We start from the raw sequence: 20,382 nt of genomic DNA, 5'->3' as shown, positions 1-20,382 counted from the left end.
AATGGGAAATTAGCTGAAAGGTTTTGCATAGATGGGAATGGTGAGTAGTCATATGTGTCTTTGTTGGAAATTCTGCAGGCAAGTCAAGGCAAGGAGAAGTTGTCATGATGGTCTGGAACAGATGAAAAAGACAGGAAATAGGAAAGAAACGCATCAAATATCATGTGTGAGTAATTATAAATATTTGTACTGTAACCCCTTATACTGTTTGCAATAGCAATAAGTCTTGGTCTATGTATACTGATTAGTGATGAGCGAGTACTAAAAAGCTCGGGTGCTCGAAGCTCGGGCCGAGCATCCCAAGATACTCGTGTACTCGGGCCGAGCAACGAGCCCAATGTTATCCTATGGGAGACCCGAGTATTTTTGTGAAATGACCCCCCGGCAGCATGGAGAAACCCTAAAAATGTCACAAAAGTCTCAGAAGAGTGCTCAAATGACATGGCAACAGCATGGGGAAGACCCCTTGAAGCATTTATCACTGAAAAGTCACAGCTGTGAACAATTTTGTCCGCGTTTTACGCCATTTTTACGGACTCACCAGAAAACCTTCCAAAATGACCCCAAAATGATTTTTCATGGCGGAAATGTTAAGGGCACATACCCAATAGTGAGATAGAGCTGGTGTATGTTACTTTTTGAGATTAATACATGAAAGATTTTACGTGAAAACATTGTGTGGCACTCCGATGTCCCTGAGAAGAGACGTACATGAAGGCCTCTTGAGTCTAATGTGCCCATTTTGAGGAAGTGAATCTTTGTAGTATTTTCCTTTGCCAGGGCAGTCCAAAATTGTGAGGTTCACCAATGCCCCTGCATACAGACGTGCATGAGGGCCTCAAAACATTAAGTGTCCATTGTCAGGAAGTGGGTGTATTATAGTATAGCCCTTAGGCAGGGCAGCCAAAAATTGGGAGGCTCCACATTGTCCCTGGATAGAGACGTGCATGATGGCCTGTAAACCTGAAGTGCCCATTGTAAGGAAGTGGGTCTATTTTAGTATAGCCCTTTGCCAGGGCAGCCAAAAATTGGGAGGCTCCACGTTGTCCCTGGATAGAGACGTGCATGATGGCCTGTAAACCTGAAGTGCCCATTGTAAGGAAGTGGGTCTATTGTAGTATAGCCCTTAGGCAGGGCAGCCAAAAATTGGGAGGCTCCACATTGTCCCTGGATAGAGACGTGCATGATGGCCTGTAAACCTGAAGTGCCCATTGTAAGGAAGTGGGTCTATTGTAGTATAGCCCTTAGGCAGGGCAGCCAAAAATTGGGAGGCTCCACATTGTCCCTGGATAGAGACGTGCATGATGGCCTGTAAACCTGAAGTGCCCATTGTAAGGAAGTGGGTCTATTGTAGTATAGCCCTTAGGCAGGGCAGCCAAAAATTGGGAGGCTCCACATTGTCCCTGGATAGAGACGTGCATGATGGCCTGTAAACCTGAAGTGCCCATTGTCAGGAAGTGGGTGTATTATAGTATAGCCCTTAGGCAGGGCAGCCAAAAATTGGGAGGCTCCACATTGTCCCTGGATAGAGACGTGCATGATGGCCTGTAAACCTGAAGTGCCCATTGTAAGGAAGTGGGTCTATTTTAGTATAGCCCTTTGCCAGGGCAGCCAAAAATTGGGAGGCTTCACGTTGTCCCTGGATAGAGACGTGCATGATGGCCTGTAAACCTGAAGTGCCCATTGTAAGGAAGTGGGTCTATTGTAGTATAGCCCTTAGGCAGGGCAGCCAAAAATTGGGAGGCTCCACATTGTCCCTGGATAGAGACGTGCATGATGGCCTGTAAACCTGAAGTGCCCATTGTCAGGAAGTGGGTGTATTATAGTATAGCCCTTAGGCAGGGCAGCCAAAAATTGGGAGGCTCCACATTGTCCCTGGATAGAGACGTGCATGATGGCCTGTAAACCTGAGGTGCCCATTGTAAGGAAGTGGGTCTATTGTAGTATAGCCCTTAGGCAGGGCAGCCAAAAATTGGGAGGCTCCACATTGTCCCTGGATAGAGACGTGCATGATGGCCTGTAAACCTGAAGTGCCCATTGTCAGGAAGTGGGTGTATTATAGTATAGCCCTTAGGCAGGGCAGCCAAAAATTGGGAGGCTCCACATTGTCCCTGGATAGAGACGTGCATGATGGCCTGTAAACCTGAAGTGCCCATTGTAAGGAAGTGGGTCTATTGTAGTATAGCCCTTAGGCAGGGCAGCCAAAAATTGGGAGGCTCCACATTGTCCCTGGATAGAGACGTGAATGATGGCCTGTAAACCTGAAGTGCCCATTGTCAGGAAGTGGGTGTATTATAGTATAGCCCTTAGGCAGGGCAGCCAAAAATTGGGAGGCTCCACATTGTCCCTGGATAGAGACGTGCATGATGGCCTGTAAACCTGAAGTGCCCATTGTAAGGAAGTGGGTCTATTGTAGTATAGCCCTTAGGCAGGGCAGCCAAAAATTGGGAGGCTCCACATTGTCCCTGGATAGAGACGTGCATGATGGCCTGTAAACCTGAAGTGCCCATTGTCAGGAAGTGGGTGTATTATAGTATAGCCCTTAGGCAGGGCAGCCAAAAATTGGGAGGCTCCACATTGTCCCTGGATAGAGACGTGCATGATGGCCTGTAAACCTGAAGTGCCCATTGTAAGGAAGTGGGTCTATTGTAGTATAGCCCTTAGGCAGGGCAGCCAAAAATTGGGAGGCTCCACATTGTCCCTGGATAGAGACGTGCATGATGGCCTGTAAACCTGAAGTGCCCATTGTAAGGAAGTGGGTCTATTTTAGTATAGCCCTTTGCCAGGGCAGCCAAAAATTGGGAGGCTCCACGTTGTCCCTGGATAGAGACGTGCATGATGGCCTGTAAACCTGAAGTGCCCATTGTAAGGAAGTGGGTCTATTTCAGTATAGCCCTTTGCCAGGGCAGCCAAAAATTGGGAGGCTCCACATTGTCCCTGGATAGAGACGTGCATGATGGCCTGTAAACCTGAAGTGCCCATTGTCAGGAAGTGGGTGTATTATAGTATAGCCCTTAGGCAGGGCAGCCAAAAATTGGGAGGCTCCACATTGTCCCTGGATAGAGACGTGCATGATGGCCTGTAAACCTGAAGTGCCCATTGTAAGGAAGTGGGTCTATTGTAGTATAGCCCTTAGGCAGGGCAGCCAAAAATTGGGAGGCTCCACATTGTCCCTGGATAGAGACGTGCATGATGGCCTGTAAACCTGAAGTGCCCATTGTAAGGAAGTGGGTCTATTTTAGTATAGCCCTTTGCCAGGGCAGCCAAAAATTGGGAGGCTCCACGTTGTCCCTGGATAGAGACGTGCATGATGGCCTGTAAACCTGAAGTGCCCATTGTAAGGAAGTGGGTCTATTTCAGTATAGCCCTTTGCCAGGGCAGCCAAAAATTGGGAGGCTCCACATTGTGCCTGGGTAGAGACGTGCATGAGGGCCTCAAAACATTAAGTGTCCATTGTCAGGAAGTGGGTGTATTATAGTATAGCCCTTAGGCAGGGCAGCCAAAAATTGGGAGGCTCCACGTTGTCCCTGGATAGAGACGTGCATGATGGCCTGTAAACCTGAAGTGCCCATTGTAAGGAAGTGGGTCTATTGTAGTATAGCCCTTAGGCAGGGCAGCCAAAAATTGGGAGGCTCCACGTTGTCCCTGGGTAGAGACGTGCATGAGGGCCTCAAAACATTAAGTGTCCATTTTAAGGAAGTGGGTGTATTATAGTATAGCCCTTAGGCAGGGCAGCCAAAAATTGGGAGGCTCCACGTTGTCCCTGGGTAGAGACGTGCATGAGGGCCTCAAAACATTAAGTGTCCATTTTAAGGAAGTGGGTGTATTATAGTATAGCCCTTAGGCAGGGCAGCCAAAAATTGGGAGGCTCCACGTTGTCCCTGGGTAGAGACGTGCATGAGGGCCTCAAAATATTAAGTGTCCATTTTAAGGAAGTGGGTGTATTATAGTATAGCCCTTAGGCAGGGCAGCCAAAAATTGGGAGGCTCCACGTTGTCCCTGGGTAGAGACGTGCATGAGGGCCTCAAAACATTGTTCCCATTGCAAAGGAGCGGGTCTCCTGTCGTTGTAATGTCCATTCTGCAAAGAATGGGCGAAAAAATTTACCACTGGGGGTATACCTGAAACAAAGGCCTAAGTATTGCAATTTGTAACGGTCATCATCATGGTGGCGCATGAGGAGAAGGAGGAGGAGTCCAGCGATTATCCAAAGTCCAGAAGTGTGTACCCATGGGTGAGTGGAGGTACATGGCAAACTTTAAATTCCGCTCTCATTTGCTGGTGGTGTGGTGAAGTCTGGCCCAATCCAACCCTTGTTCATCTTGATCAGAGTCAGCCTGTCAGCATTTTCAGTTGACAGGCGGGTGCGTTTATCTGTAATGATTCCACCTGCGGCACTAAAAACACGCTCTGACAAAACGCTAGCAGCAGGGCAGGCCAGGACTTCCAAGGCGTAGAGAGCCAATTCATGCCACGTGTCCAGCTTGGATACCCAATAATTGTAAGGCACAGAGGAATGTCGGAGTACTGTTGTTCGATCTGCAAGGTACTCCTTCAGCATCTGGGCAAACTTAGGATTTCTTGTGGCACTACCCCGCACCTCAGGGGCTGTGGTACGTGAGGGGCTGAGAAAACTGTCCCACATCTTAAAGACTGTTCCCCTACCTCTGGCGGATTGGACTTGTGCCTCTCTCGGCTGTACGCCTCGGTTGTCCACTGATTCATGACCTATGCCGCTAGCGTTTTGTGAGGGGAATGCTTTGCCTACTTCCGTGAGTATAGCCTTCCGAAACTGCTGCATTTTGGTTGACCTCTCCTCCACGGGAATAAGAGACAAAAAGTTCTCCTTGTAGCGTGGGTCTAACAGTGTTACCAACCAGTAATGATTGTCGGCCAAGATGTTCTTAACGCGAGGGTCACGAGACAGGCAGCTTACCATAAAGTCAGCCATGTGCGCCAGACTCTTAACAGCCAGGACTTCAGTAGCCTGACCAACAAGATGACTGAACATGCTGTCCTCCTCCTCCTCCTCCTCCTCCTCCTCATCTACCCTGTCCTCTGGCCAGCCACGCTGAACCGAGGATATGACTGGTGTGCATGTCATATCCTCAATTTGGCCGGAGAGTTGCTCCATGTCTTCATCCTCCTCCTCGTCATAGTCCTCCACTGCACGTTGTGATGAGACGAGGCTGGGCTGTGTGTTATCACCCACACCCACTACTGTTTCTTGCTGCAACTCATCGCGCTCCGCCTGCAATGCATCATGTTTGTTTTTCAGCAGAGACCGTTTTAGAAGGCAGAGTAGCGGTATGGTGACGCTAATAATGGCGTCATCACCACTCACCATCTTGGTGGAGTCCTCAAAGTTTTGGAGGATGGTACATAGGTCTGACATCCATCTCCACTCCTCAGGTGTTATGTGTGGAGTTTGACCCATTTCCCGACGGCTTACGTGATGCAGGTACTCAACAACTGCCCTCTTCTGCTCACATATCCTGACCAACATGTGCAGAGTTGAATTCCAACGCGTGGGGACATCACACACCAGTCTGTGAGCCGGAAGATGCAAACGGCGCTGAAAGCCGGCAAGGCCGGCTGAAGCAGTAGGTGACTTTCGAAAATGTGCAGACAGGCGGCGAACTTTTACCAGTAGATCAGACAGCTCTGGGTATGACTTTATAAACCGCTGAACCACGAGGTTGAGCACATGGGCCACGCATGGAACATGTGTCAGCTGGCCTCGCCTCAAAGCCGCCACCAGGTTCCGGCCATTGTCACACACGACCTTTCCTGGCTTTAGGTTCAGAGGTGTGAGCCAGTGATCTGCCTGCTGTTTCAGAGCTGTCCACAGCTCTTCTGCATTGTGGGGTTTGTCACCTATGCAGATTAGCTTCAGCACAGCCTGTTGCCGCTTCGCCGAGGCAGTGCTGCAGTGCTTCCAGCTTGTGACTGGTGTGGAGGGCACAGTGGATGAGGATGCGCAGGAGGAGGAGGAGGCTGAAGAGCATGACATTCCGGAGCTGTAGAGTGTGGGTGAAACACTGACTGAGGTAGGGCCTGCAAACCTTGGTGTGGGAAGGACGTGTTCCGTCCCTCGCTCAGACTGGGTCCCAGCTTCCACAATATTAACCCAGTGTGCCGTCAACGAGATGTAGCGGCCTTGCCCACAAGCACTTGTCCACGTGTCTGTGGTTAGGTGGACCTTGGGTGAAACAGCGTTGTTCAGGGCACGTGTGATGTTTTGTGACACGTGGTTATGCAACGCGGGGACGGCACACCGGGAGAAATAGTGGCGGCTGGGGACCGAGTAACGTGGGACAGCTGCCGCCATCAGGTCACGGAATGCTTCAGTCTCCACCAGCCTAAAAGGCAACATTTCCAGCGCAAGCAGTCGCGAAATGTTAGCATTTAGAACTGTGGCATGTGGGGTGTTGGCAGTGTATTTGCGCCTGCGTTCAAAGGTTTGCTGAATGGATAACTGAACGCTGCGCTGGGACAAGGACGTGCTTGATGATGGTGTTCTTTCTGCGTAGGCAACTGCAGGTGCAGGAGTGGAGGAGGCTTGTTCGCAGGCAGCATGGACAGAGGATTGGCTCGCATGCACAACCAGCGAAGACGTAGCAGTGACATCAGCAAGCACTGCTCCTCGACTCTGTTGTACTTCCCACAAAGTCGGGTGCTTGGCTGACATGTGCCTGATCATGCTGGTGGTGGTCAGGCTGCTAGTTTTGGTACCCCTGCTGATGCTGGCACGGCAGGTGTTGCAAATGGCCTTTTTTGAATCATCTGGATCCAACTTAAAAAACTGCCAGACTCGGGAAGACCTAACATTTGTACAGGCACCTTGTGTCGTCGTGTTGTTCCGGGGAACGGTTGCCTGACTTCTGCCTGGGGCCACCACCCTGCTTCTTACTGCCTGTTGTGATGCTACGCCTCCCTCCCCCTGTGCACTGCTGTCCTCGCTCTGCATATCCTCCTGCCAGGTTGGGTCAGTTACTGGATCATCCACCACGTCGTCTTCCTCTTCCGCACCCTGCTCCTCCTCCTGACTTGCTGACAATTGTGTCTCATCATCGTCCACTACTTGTTGAGACACGTTGCCAACTTCGTGAGAACGTGGCTGCTCAAATATTTGGCCATCTGTACAGACGATCTCCTCATGACCCACTTCAATATGAGCTGGCGAGAGGCCAGAATGTGTGAATGGAAACGTGAACAGCTCTTCCGAGTGTCCAAGTGTGGGATCATTAATGTCCGAGGAGGACGTGTACTCAGCCTGGTGGTAGGAAGGAGGATCAGGTTCAGAAATGTGCGGTGCAGTATCACGGCTACTGACACTTGACCGTGTGGAAGACAGAGTGTTTGTGGTGGTGCCAATCTGACTGGAAGCATTATCTGCTATCCAACTAACAACCTGTTGACACTGGTCTTGGTTCAAGAGCGGTGTACTGCTGCGGTCCCCAAGAATTTGGGACAGGACGTGCGAGCGACTAGATGTGGCCCTTTGTTGTGGCGAAATTAGAGCTTGCCCACGACCTCGGCCTCTGCCTGCACCACCATCACGTCCACTTCCTTGTTCCTTGCCAATGCCCTTGCGCATTTTGCAATGCTGTGCACTGCTGACGTGTATATTCACTACTTGTGCGTTATATCAAAGTGTGTGGAAATTGCACACAAGTGCACCTGTACGCTGCCACCAACAGGCACACACGTGCGGTTTTAAAAACCAAGCACGGACGCAATAATAACCTAACAGGTTTTTTTGGGGAGCAACAATTACAGACAAGTCAGACACTATCTGGACTGTTTTACACTGTGTACACCAGCCCCAGATATGATGAAGGCTGGTATACGGTCACCACTACCCTGCCTGCCTGCCTGCCTGTATACTGGTACAATAGTCCTGACAAGGACTCTTTTGGTCACTAGCCTGTATTCAGACCTGGCTATACCCTGCCTGTATATAGCAACAGTAGTCCTGAGAAGGACTCTGCTACTGTACTCCGACCTGGCTATACCCTGCCTGCCTGTATACAACTAGAATAGTCCTGAGAAGGACTTTTGGTCACACTGTTTGCAGCCCTGCAACTGAAAAAGCTATAAAGGGCCGCAAAGCTTTCCCTGAATCAGCGACACTCTCCCTACACTGAATGTCTGAATAGCTGTGAGCAGAGCACAGCGCGCCGGCCGATATAAAGGCTCGGTCACGCTGTGCAGGCCGGCCAATCACTGCAATTCCACAACTAACAGGGCTGTGGCATTGCAGTGGTCTGCCAGCCAATCCCTGCATGAGGGCTGGCTCTCAAAAGAGCGCCAACATGCAGAAATGAAGACCATGAGTACAGCACGAGTATCGCGAGATTACTCGGTCCCCGCCGAGCAGCCCGAGTACAGCGATACTCGTGCGAGTACCGAGTAGTGACAAGCATGCTCGCTCATCACTAATACTGATTATATTCAGTAATAGTATGTTCATCTGCTGCCCAATATACTCACTAGGGCTAAGATATTACTCCATAGGGGCCTACTAAGATATATTGTCCTCTAATTCTTGTGTTGATCCACTAGATATGGTATCAAACATTCCATCTCTAAAATTCCAAATCAAACTGTCTTCCCTAGGTGTAATGTCATATTAAACCTTAATCTTGGAAAGAGCCCTGAACATTTATAATTGTATTTTTTTTATTTCATGTTATAATAATTTTTAAAGAAAAAACAGGCATTAGTATGTTGCATAATACATATAATCACAATTACTTTTGCATAAATGCAGCTACTATATGTTACTAATTTATAGTGAGGGATAAGGAGACAAATCAAGGAAATTCAGTAATATGAAAACTACTAATAATCTGATTGTATTTCTGATGAATATCAAGGGTCAGATATCTCCACTATTGTTTAGTTGCATCTCTAAATTGGAACTATGACAAATTGTCAGCTTGGACTTTATGGTAAGTGTGACTAAAATAAGATAATATTAAAATAATATATTGAAATAAGACATGGGTTTATTGAAGTGGAAATGTCTTGAGAAAGTGGCTATGATCCCCGAAGGTCAAAGTTAAGTACACAATGAGGAAGCGTGACTTCATTTAATATACGGTGAAGAGGTCATTAACTAGTTATGGAAAATAAGGAACTGTTAAAAGTGAGGTCACTAAGAGTCGTGAAATGGTACACCCTTATGTCAGTAGGAATTAGGGAGATGGAAAGCTATTTAACCCTACTTCTCCCCTTTTAATTATCATTGACATCAAGTTCTGGTCTTTCTAAAGAAATTTATGTCCCATGGTAGAATCTAATACAAATCACTGACTGGCATACACAAAACCAAAAGGAAATTAAAAAAGCATAAATATGTACAATTTAAAAGGTTTATGTGATCCTTCCACCCCAGAACATTTTTTCATGTTGAAATGTAAAATTATATACAGCATCTTTGTAACGAGAAGAGGTGGAGATTGTGAAAAAACTACTAAAAAAAACGCTCGCGTTAAAGTGGATGTATGACTTGGCTCATTTCTGCCCTCTTTCAGAGTTTAAAGAAAATATTACATTAAAAGTACTAAAAATGCTAGTATTATAATAATTGGGTTGGATGATCTTTTCATTTTGGTAGTTTACTGTAATGAGTGCCAAGAATTTAAGATTTTTTTTATTTTTTTTATTTTTGAGATACTAAAGAAATAATATGTTTTAGGATACTGCAACTTGGAACTGAGTAATAAACATATAACTTGAGTATAACTGATGATTGCTCCCATGACCTATAGCAACTGTACATCTGCTTATAGTTTTTTATTGTCCATTGGAATGTTTGTCGTATGCCATCTCTAAGCCCTTACTGGTCAATCTGAATCTCATTTAGCTTACATCACATGTTGCATGTCTTGGCACTTACAAGACATGTAAAATTACATAGTCATATAATAAATAGTTTAAAGTGTCCCAGGTATGGATAAATTAGTAAGGGATATGTAGATGCCCTTTAATAATATTATAACATTGACAAATATAATAAATAGTGTATCTTCATTGCACAAACCCCTTGAATAAATAAATAAGTATATAAGTAAAAAAATGATTAATACTAAAGAAGTGTGCCTCCAAAAAAGCAAATGGCGTGAATAAGCAAAGTGGCCAAATAAAAAAAAAAAAAGGGTGAAAATTCTAGCAAATTTGTGCAGTGGAGTACATTAGTGAATCATACTGACAGTAAAAAAAGAATATATCAAATATAACAAATAAGGAGCAGCATCATATCTGCCTAAAGGGGGCTGTACACGCTGCGACATCGCTAATGCGGAGTCGTTGGGGTTACGGAATTTGTGACGCACATCCGGCCGCATTAGCGATGTTGCTGCGTGTGACACCGATGAGCGATTTTGCATCATTGCAAAAACGTGCAAAATCGCTCATCGGTGACATGGGGGTCCATTCTCGATTATCGTTACTGCAGCAGTAACGATGTAGTTCGTCGCTCCTGCGGCAGCACACATCGCTATGTGTGACACCGGAGGAACGAGGAAGCTCTCCTAACCTGCCTCCCGGCCGCTATGAGGAAGGAAGGAGGTGGGCGGGATGTTACGTCCCACTCATCTCCGCCCTTCCGCTGCTATTGGGCGGCCGCTCAGTGATGTCGCTGTGACGCCGCACGGACCGCCCCCTTAGAAAGGAGGCGGTTCGCCGGTCACAGCGACGTCGCCGGGCAGGTAAGTATGTGTGACGGGTCTGGGCGATGTTGTGCGGCACGGGCAGCGATTTGCCCGTGTCGTGCAACAGATGGGGGCGGGTACCCACACTAGCGATATCGGGACCGATATCGCAGTGTGTAAAGTAGCCTTTACAGTGCCCAATGCACCTTTCACCATGGCTTCTTTATGGGGAGAGATACAGAATGATAATAATGGGATCCTGTTCTATGCATCTAATAATACTTCATTATAACCCACATACATGGATAATCTGCTCTTTGTTACACATGCACATGAATTCTATCAAGCATGAGCATTGACTAAATGTAGGGATTAGAGTAGCCCATAATCTGTATAGGGCAATTTGCAATTGCTGGAGAAAGATCGTTTGGAGATTGAAATACTACACACAGTCCACCTACTCCTTTAATTACCTCAGTTGCTTTTCTCTGCACATGCTGTAGTTCAGCTTTTTCCTTCTTATACAGCGGAATCCAAAATTGTACACTGCATGCTAAGGGTGATAGCACTAGTGGCTAGAGGAAAATGAAGTTCTCATCATGAGTTTCTATGCCTAGTTAAATGCATCCTATTATTTTATTAGCCTTGGCAGCAGCTACCTTGCACTGGCCAGTAAAGTTGAGTTTCCCATCCACAATACACCCAAGTATTTTTCAATGAAAATTTTACCCAATGCTTTACAATTTAGCACATAATTATTTATTTTATTTTGTCTGCCCAAGTAAATGGACTTACCTTCATCCACATTAAGCTTCAATTGCTCTTTCTCAGGCAGAGTCTTCAGCTTACATAAATCCTTCAGTAATATTAAATTATCCTCCCCCGCATTGATTACCCTGCTGAGTTTAAAATCATCTGCAAATATTGAAATTCCACCCTGTATGCAACTTACAAGGTCATTAATAAATATGTTAAAAATAAGAGGACCCAATACTGACCCCTGCAGTACCCCACTTTTAACTGTGCTCCAGTCCGAGTGTGTTCCATTAATTATCACTGAGCAAATTCTTAACCCAATTACACATATTTTTCCTCATTCCCATTGTTCTCATTTTATGTACCAACCCTTTGTGTGACACTGTATAAAACGTCTTTGATAAGTCCATATAGACAACACGCACTGCATTTCTCTGCTCCAGTCTGGAACTTACTTCCTTTGAAGGCGACGCCATACTTCCTGCTGGGTTAAGCAAGTAATATTTAATGGAGAATTTAAAATACTGTAGAGAAAAATTAATTTAGCAGATTGGCCTTTCCATTAATCCTCTTTCACCATTACATGAAGACTATTCTTGAGAGGGCCAATAATATTTTTTTAGTTTCTTACTGTTCATGTAGTTGAAGAGTATTTTTGGATTATTTATACTTTCTCTGGCAATTCGTCTCTCATCTCAATCTTTGCTACCGTGATTTGCTTTTTACAAAATGTATTTAATTTTCTATAATTATTTAATGCCATGAATACCCTTTTGCATTATTTTTCAAAATGCTTCATTTTTGGCAATTATTGCGCCCCTTACAGCTTTATTAACCATAGTGTTTACCTCTTATTTCTAGCTTGTTTATTCTCATAGGGTATATATTATGCACAGGTCATATTCAGGATGCTTATAAAAGTCTCCCATTTGCTTTGTTCACTTTTATTTCTGAGGATATTGTCCCAGTTTATGGCACTAAGTTATCTCTTATATGCTGGAAATTCACCTTCCTGAAGTTCAGTGCTCTTGTAGCCTCTCTATTGTACATCTTATTAAAGGACACATTCAAAGTTATTATTTTGTGATCACTATTACGCAAGTGACCCCCAACCTGTATATTTGATATGCCTGTCCAGCCTATTAGTTTAGTATTGTTTAGTAGTGCCCCCTACCTTGTTGAGACCCTAACCAGTTGTGAAATGTTGGCAAAAACCTGTTTCTTTTGCTGAACCTGCAGGTTTCTGCTCCCCAATATATCAGGGTAGTTAAAGTCCCCCATAATAATGACTTATCACTGATTCGCTACCTCATCTATTTTCTTTATAGGGATATTTTCTTCTGTTTCCATTATATTTGGAGACTTATAACAAACCGCTATCAGTATTTTATTATTCTTTCCCCCTCCTCTTATCTCCACCCATATGGACTCTACACTTTCATTTGTCTCACGTGTATTATTAACACGTAGGATATATTATTATATGGGTGGAGAAAGAAAAATAATTATCTGTTATTATATATGACAAAGTTTATTATATTTGCTCCTTCTATTAATTTATACATTAAGTTTCATGAAATGACAGTGATCATTTACATAACTCAATACAACTAATACATTTTTTTTAATAATAATATAATAATAAGTTTTATTTCTATAGCGCCAACATATTCCGCAGCGCTTTACAATTAAGAGGGGACATGTACAGACAATATGAGACAATACAAAATAACAAAATTAATATACCAGGAGGAATGAGGGCCCTGCTCGTAAGCTTACAGTCTATGAGGAAATAGGGGAGACACAAAAGGTGAATGGGGGGAAGAAAAGCTTGTCATATATGGTCCAGCCATCGATTTAATAGGGGATTTAAAAGCAGCTGCATGAACCCGTCGGTGAGAATTTATACAGGTACAGGGGACAAGAACTGGAAGTAAATTTTTTTGAAGGACAGAAAGGGACTAGATTAGATCAGGGAAGAGAGGTGATAGGCTAGTCTAAAGAAATGCGTTTTTAGGGCCCGCTTAAAGGTGTGGATGTTGGGAATTAATCGGATTTCTCTTGGTAGTGTGTTCCACAGCATAGGCGCAGCTCGTGAGAAATCTTGAAGACGGGAGTGGGAGGTTCGAATTGTTGAGGATGTCAGTCTTAAGTCATTAGCAGAGCGGAGGGAACGGGTGGGGTGATAGACAGAGATGAGGGAGGAGATGTAGGGTGGTGCAGAACTGTGGAGAGCTTTGTAAGTGAGAGTGATAAGTTTATATTGGATTCTGTAATGGATAGGCAACCAGTGCAATGACTGGCAAAGAGCAGAGGCATCAGTGAAGCGGTTGCAGAGGAAAATAATCCTGGCTGAGGAATTCAGAATGGATTGGAGAGGGGAGAGTTTAGTAACAGGGAGACCAATTAGTAAAGAGTTACAATAATCCAGGCGAGAATGAATGACAGCGACAGTAAGAGTTTTTGCAGAGTCAACGGTAAGAAAAGGTCGAATTCTTGAGATGTTTTTGAGGTGGAAGTGACAAGAACGAGCAAGTGAACGAATGTGGGGAGTGAAGGAAAGATCGGAGTCAAATATAACCCCAAGACAGCGGGCGGGCTGCTGGGGCGTAATGGTAGAGCCCCACACAGAAATGGTAATATTGGGTTTCGGAAGGTTAGGAGAGGGAGGAAACAGGAGAAGTTCAGTTTTTGACAGGTTCAGTTTTAGATAGAGGGACTACATGATGTTGGAGACAGCGGACAGACAATCGGTAGTATTTTGTAATAGTGCAGGGGTGATGTCAGGAGAAGATGTGTACAGTTGGGTGTCATCAGCATAGAGATGGTACTGGAAACCAAATCTGCTGATTGTTTGTCCAATCTGTGTATAGAGAGAACAGGAGGGGGCCTAGGACTGAACCCTGAGGAACCCCGACCATAAGGGGAAGAGGAGAGGAAGAGGAGCCGGCAAAGGATACAGTGAATGAGCGGTCAGAGATTCAGTACAAGATACTACTTTTAATGACTACTGCAGTATCAGAATTATTTAACCCCTTCACAACAAGTGTCTTTAGTATGTAACGGGGTTATCCAAGACTAAATTATTTTTTACCATGAGCCAAAATGCTAACAGACAGGTAGTTAACAAATAGTTAAAAACTACCTGTCTGTTCTATGCGGTGGTGGCTCAAAGTGGTCACTTGACTGCTGCTGCCAATGATTCATGTATCCTACATCAACAGAACAGCTCTATTCTTCAAGCCTGCTCTGTGACTACCATTGTCATGCTGATTAACAGACATTTATGTAGCAGAGAGGCAACTATTAATCGGCAAGTCATTGGTAGTCATGCCCCATCAAGAGAGCAGAATGGAAGAGAAGCTACTGCTCTGTAGACACGATGTGACATCAGAAGAAGCTGCAGAATCACCAGAAGAAGTGGGTACTGGGTAGCCTCCTCCTTGTGCTGGCAGAGACTTGCGTTGGGCAGAGCACGCAGATACTGTAGTTAGCAACTATGTGCATGTTAGTTCTTATGGTCATACTAAAAATGTAATATCAGACAAAAAAAGTTTTAAAGTCACCCACCCATTCATGGATGGAGCTGTGCAGCGGATTGCAGCAGTGTCAGCCGAGCAATATGAGCAAAAGGAAATAATAATCCGGCATCCAGGTTCCAGAAAAATACAATTTATTGAAAATTACTTAAAAAACTTTCAATCCATACAAACTAGAAAATGCAATGATCAGAAATGTCCAAGTTCTCACAAACGTGTTTCGGACCTACTTGTCCTTATTCATTGTGAAATGGAACCTGGATGCCGGATTATTTTCTCCCTTTGCTCAAAAAATTAATATACTCCAGGATAACCCCTTCAATAGAGCACCCTTTGGCTTTTATACCTGGAAATTTGATATGTTACAAGATACTTTTGGCTGTGTTCCTGAGGAATCTTAGACCATTCTTTATTGGCAATAATGTGCAGTTCACTAATATTGTTGCTTTTGTGTGCTAAATCCACCTTCTATAAATCCTTTCAAAAATGTTCTATAGTATTCAGGTCTGGAAAATGTGAAGCTTCCAAAATCTTGCAGGACATCTTCTAAAACCAATCCCTAGTGGACTATGGGTTGTACTTAGGATACTCTTGGATGATTCTATTATACCCCAAGTTTATCACATGAAGCATAAAGTCTTTTATTACCTGATTGATTCCATTTTGCTTCAAGCTTGTAGTGTAGAGGACGCAAAGCAGACCCAGAAAATCCCAAGGCCACCACCTTGCTTCACTGTAGGCAGGTGCTTTTTTAATGATATGTTTAATTTTTCCTTCAAACAAACAGAGGATCCATAGGCCCAGTTCCAGTTTTGTGTCACTCCACTCAACAGAATCTCAAAACTTCTATGGCTTATTTGGTTTTGAGCATATTTGAGCCAACTTTTCTTCTGCTTTTGAGTCAGCAAAAATGTAAATTTTGAAGATCGGACTCAGAGACCTTCAGGTCTTTTGCTGTCACTTGAGAGTTTTAGACCACCTCCCTCCTCTGCTCCACAAGAATCTGGTAATGCTGATGATAGTTTCCTTTCTCTGCCACATCCAGGCAACATAGCCATTGGCTTTATTTTTTTGTATATTTTTCCGCATTAATGCAAGGTAATGATCTCTTTTAACATATTAGGATCCAAAAATATTAGTGAACTAGTAGCCTTTGCCAATAAGGAATGACCTAAGGGTCCTCAGTAATGCTGCCAGAAGATAATTTTTAGAACTTTTGATTTCAAGTCTCCATATATGTCGCGGGCGGCGGGGCGCTGCGCTCACCACGCTTGGGTCCGGCGCTGCTGCTGCTCGGTGGCTCGAGCGGTGGGCCGGATCCGGGGACTCGAGCGGCGCTCCTCGCCCGTGAGTGAAAAGGGGGGGTAGTTCGGTTTGGGGATTTGGTCCGTGACGCCACCCACGGGTTGTGGTGAGGTTGGGCACCACCGCTGCTATTGATGGGGATCCCGGGAGCGATGGCAGGGAGCAGCTGGGATGTTTCTCTCCCCTCCATGGGTAGGGGGTTGGTGGTCCCGGGGCCCGGTGAGGTGACGGGGAGGCAGGGTTGGCAAGGTGCAGGGTCGCTTTGACTGCGCAGCGCGGTGCCGGATGGCACGGTAGTACTCCCTCAGCCACAAAGATATGCAAAGTCTCTGGTAAAACAAACGGCTGGATGGACGGGTCCCGCAGCCGGCTGCAGTGTTTTTCCCCTGACCCCGGGTTGGTATTGTGAGTCCTTTCCTGCACTTTCTTGTACGCTCCTCCTGTGCTCCGGTATCCAGCTGGCTCCCCGGTTCGGTACCGGACGGGCCACCACCCTGTCCTGGCTACCTACAGTTCCACCAAGACTCTCTTCCTGGCTCCCGCAGACGGCCACTACCGTCTGCCTGACTGGCTACACGAGGGCCCTAGGCTCCAACCTAGGCCCCAGACTGCGTCTGCCTCTCTGCGGACCTCCTCTCTCTTCCTCTGCCTGGACTTGTCTGCACTTGTTTCCTGCCTCAGGCCAGCTAGACTCCTCGGTGGGCATGCCCATCTGCCTGACTCCGCCCACCTGGTGTGCCTGTCTGAACCCGAGGAAGAAATCAGGTCTCACTGGGGATGACTGCTGTGAACTGCTGGGGGTGGGGGTGTGTGTGTTGTAGTCCCTGTGACGACCTGGCTAGTTCACGGTGCCACATATCCACTACAGCTTCGAACATGAGATTACCTTAATATTATAGACAATCATGTTGGCTATCTTATACATAAATTTGACTTGCAAATATTTACTGTATGATTATTTATGCAGATTATTGTCATGTTACTGCATTTTTGCTGTTTTGCTCCTAAAAATAAACATTTTAATTTTGACTATTTTGTTATTATTTTGTAAATGTATTTTTGGCTTTCAACACTGCCTGAATCCTACTGGGCATGCTCTCAATCAGATTCAAGCATGTCTTGACCAAAATCTGATCCCATATCTCTTCTACACATTCCCAATGTTGGTGCATACTGGATGACTGACTTGGGTATGTACACAGCTTTTTATTCAATTCTACCCACAAATGTTCAATTGGGTTTAAGTCTAGGGATTACTGGGGGGGGGCAATCCAGCAGCTCTACTTCTTTGTCATTGAACCATTTCTTCACTAACCTTCACGTATGCGCCTATGGTCATTGTCCTGCTGGCACATTGTCATCCAATTCATACTCCTAGTACTCGAGTATATGAAGTATGAAGTAACTTTCTTTTGTGGGATACTCACATATAGCTCAGTATTGTGACCACCATCAATTCTGGTCAAGAATTTAATACCTTTGGCTGTGAAACACCCCCATTTCATCAGGCTTCCTCCACTGAACTTGACAGTTCCTTTAATTTCTTGATCTGTTGGTACCTTTTTCAATTGTTTTTTCCAGACCCATTGGCACTCATCAGAGCCTCGTCTATTGACTTTCATTTCATCTCTACAAAACACCCATTGCCAATTTTCTACTGTCTAGTTTTTATACTTTTTTACAAACTCAAGCCGATGCTTCTTATGATGATATTGAAGTCAAGGCTTCTTCACGTTTCTTCGAGCCACTATTCCAGACTTACATAATAATAATATAATATTATTTTTTATTTCTATAGCAACATATTCTGCAGCGCTTTACAATTCAGAGGAGACATGTACAGACAATATGAGACAATACAAAATAACAAAATTAAGATACCAAGAGGAGTGAGGGCCCTGCTCGTAAGCTTACACTCTATGAGGAAATAGGGGAGGCACAAAAGGTGAATGGGGGAGGGGGCGGGGGGGAAGAGAAAAGCTTGTCATATATGGTCCAGCCATCGATTTAATAGGGGATTCAAAACCAGCTGCGTGGACCAGTCACCAGATATGTGTAACATGCATCACACTGTGCTTGTATAGACATCTGTGATCTCACTATTATGAAGCATATGAGCCACCTCCACTGCCGTGTTTATCGCACTAGACCTGATAGACCTGGTGATGAGGAAACTTGCTGACTCCGATATTTAGCCTGGATATGCACCTCTTGGCTTTTGAATGGATGGACCAACTTTATTTCATATTCTTCCAACTGTCATGGCACTCACATGATGCAGTTTGGCATCTTTCTTGGCCAAGAGATCGCTAACGATGAGCTGGATTATGCAATTTCTCATTTCTTGGGAAATCTTCTTTATGGCTGCTCTTCAATTCAAACCAGTGACATTTCGCTTGGTAATCAACCTAATAACACACTGAGCTATTAAAGAATGTGAGATCAGGCTGTAATTTGCAGTATGCAGGAATAAAAAGCTTTTCCCACCACCAAGAGCAAAACAGTAACAATGCAGTGACATGACAAGAATCTGCATAACTAATCATATGCTAAGTAGTCAAAAGTCAAATTTATGTAGGAGATAGCCAAGATGATTGTCTATAAAACGATGTAGTTTCACATTTGAAACTGTAGAATATGTTGAGATATGGAGCCTAAAAGTCAAAAGTTCAAAACTTTATTAACATTTTGTTCATCAGTGTATACACTTGCAACATGTATTAATGTGCCGCCCCCGCGACAGCCGACGGGCTGCTTGGACCCGGATCCACAGTGGCTTGAGGGGTCTCTAGATCCGAGGCGGGGTCGCGCTGCTACCCGGAATAAAAAGGGGGGTAATGTTTTGGGTGATGAATGGGATAATGTGTAAGACTCCACCCACGGTGCGTGGTAATGTGAGAGACCACCGCTTCTGGTGGGGAGCCCGGTGACTATGTTGAAGTAGCAGGATGTTTAACCCCTCCGTGGGTAGGGGGTTTGGTGTCCCGGGGCCCAGTGATGGATGGAGTGGGGAACCCGTCGGGGGTGAAGGGATATCGGGTACTCACACAGTCCAAAGTCACTGATGCTGACACCAGGTAAACCAAAATCTTGAATGCTCTGTCTCTGTTGGTTGAGCACGCTGGTTCCATGCCCCTTTGGTGTTATTGGTTGGTCTGAAGCCTTGTCCCTTGGCACTGTGTGTCTCTCGTATGGATCCCTTTCACTTGAAGTTACTCAGGTCCCGCTCACCTGCCTGGCTAGCAGGGTGAGCTTGCTCTCAGGGTTCACACTTGGGATTGGACGGTTGTGGGAAGTCCTATCCCCCTCGTTGCACAAGTACCCCAATTCTGGAGCGGGTGGGGAATTGTTCCTGAAGACTCCGTTCCCGTCGGGTGAATTACTGGGCTGCGTGAAGCTTCTTCCCAGCCTAGGGTCCACGTACCCCGTCGTGCCCTGGTCCCTGACCGGTTGTAGCACAAATAGATAAAAAAAATTGGTCTGCACTCAGACAAGTGGGTGGTGGTGCAAGTGAAAAATGGGTCCAATCCAAGATAATAAATAAATTCACTGCACTCATAGATTGTGATGCAAAAGGTTTTTCAAATTTATTGAGGCAACTGTGAAGTCATTCCGACGTTTCGACCCCGCCTGGGTCTTAGGCGGGCTTTGCACGTTGCGACATCGGTAACAATAAGTTACCGATGCTGCAGCGATAGTCCCGCCCCCGTCGCACGTGCGATATCTAGTGAAAGCTGCTGTAGTGATTATTATCGCTACGGCAGCTTCACACGCACATACCTGCTGTGCGACGTCCCGCTGGCCGACGACCCGCCTCCTTCCTTAGGGGGCGGGTCGTGCGGCGTCACAGTGACGTCACACGGCAGGCGGCCAATTGAAGCGGAGGGGCGGAGATGAGCAGGATGTAAACATCCCGCCCACCTCCGTCCTTCTCATTGCAGCCGGCGGCAGGTAAGGTGAAGTTCCTCACTCCTGCGGCTTTACACACAGCGATGTGTGCTGCCGCAGGAGCAAGGAACAACATCGTTCCTGTCGCTGCACCGGCATTATGGAAATGTCGGAGGCTGCAGCGATGATACGATAACGACGCTTTTGCGCTCGTTCATCGTATCAAAAAGGTT

This window comes from Anomaloglossus baeobatrachus, chromosome 6 (genome assembly GCF_048569485.1).
Source record: "Anomaloglossus baeobatrachus isolate aAnoBae1 chromosome 6, aAnoBae1.hap1, whole genome shotgun sequence".
Lineage (NCBI taxonomy): Eukaryota > Metazoa > Chordata > Amphibia > Anura > Aromobatidae > Anomaloglossus > Anomaloglossus baeobatrachus.
Note: the sequence above shows the minus strand (reverse complement) of the source record.